Source organism: Acanthaster planci, linkage group LG02, assembly GCF_054643075.1.
Source record: "Acanthaster planci isolate LZ-2023a linkage group LG02, COTS_SCS, whole genome shotgun sequence".
In the NCBI taxonomy this organism is placed as follows: Eukaryota; Metazoa; Echinodermata; class Asteroidea; order Valvatida; family Acanthasteridae; genus Acanthaster; species Acanthaster planci.
In genome coordinates, this window is record NC_141778.1 from 1,917,379 (window position 1) to 1,918,546 (window position 1,168).

Genomic DNA, 1,168 nt, shown 5'->3' on the forward strand with positions numbered 1-1,168 from the left:
CCTTTTATTTTTTTCTACATTTATCCCAATTTCCGCCAACCAGTAGTTGGCAAACCATGACTAGCCGCGTTCATTTAAAGCAAACGAATATTTCACCACTCTCTTGCAACTGCCAGCAGTGAATTATAACTGAAATCACTAAATAAGGGAAAACACAATTGACAAAGAGATCAACTTAGGATTTAGGCTAGGTCTTCACTCCATTGGAAATACGTGGATACGCACAGACAATAGACCTAGCTGAGGCTCTGGAGGCTTTTTTCGAACACGGCTGCGAAGTTTCTCGAGACATATATACAGCTTCCAGCGAAAGCTTTTGACCCTCCGTGAAAAGTGACGACAAACTTCAAAGTTCTGTCAAGCACAATACCCACAATAGATCGGACGTAGCTGATGGCGGAATCAATAACCATAAAATAATTACATATTGTAATTAAAGAGTTTCATACTGGCCCAAGCAAAGAGAGTTGGGTGTCCTAACATAAAATTAATTATTAGTGATCGTAACTTTAAATGAATTATTGGTAAACAATCGACACTAATCATCACGAAATGAAAGTCAACTCCTCACGAAAACTGTAACTAATTGACATCATAAATACACTTACGGTACCACATAGAGACGTATCACTGGAGCGCACACGAGCTATTTGTAACCTTTACGAAGTAAAAGTCTATGAAAAGAAAAAGATTTGTCTTCTGACGGCCTTTATCTTTCATTTCAGACCAGATCAAAAGAATGGACGTTGGTAATGTCCAAGCCAAAAGCTCAACCGGTTTTAAATGGACGTTCAAGACGAGCAAAGCATTTAGTCCAGTTCAGAAATACCTTTTGAGTCACAAGGTCCTAAAATTGCCTATTTCCCGAGATTCTGTTGATTAACAACTTCACTTCAGTTTTTCAAATAACCATGCTATGGTATATGTTTTTCTCGCGACTGGTTGTGAACAATCTCTGTATAAGGAGAATGATTTTTCGCTTAGCGCGTGAGGTGGTGAATCATTTTGCAATCGGAGGATTTGGGACTGTTGGGACTATCTATTTAACACCTGCCACGTGACAGGCTTTCGACCAATAGGAATTGCTAAAATATCTCATTTATTTATGAATTATATTTAAATACATGAAATACGGATTACAAAAATAGTGAATTCACGTTGAGGTAAA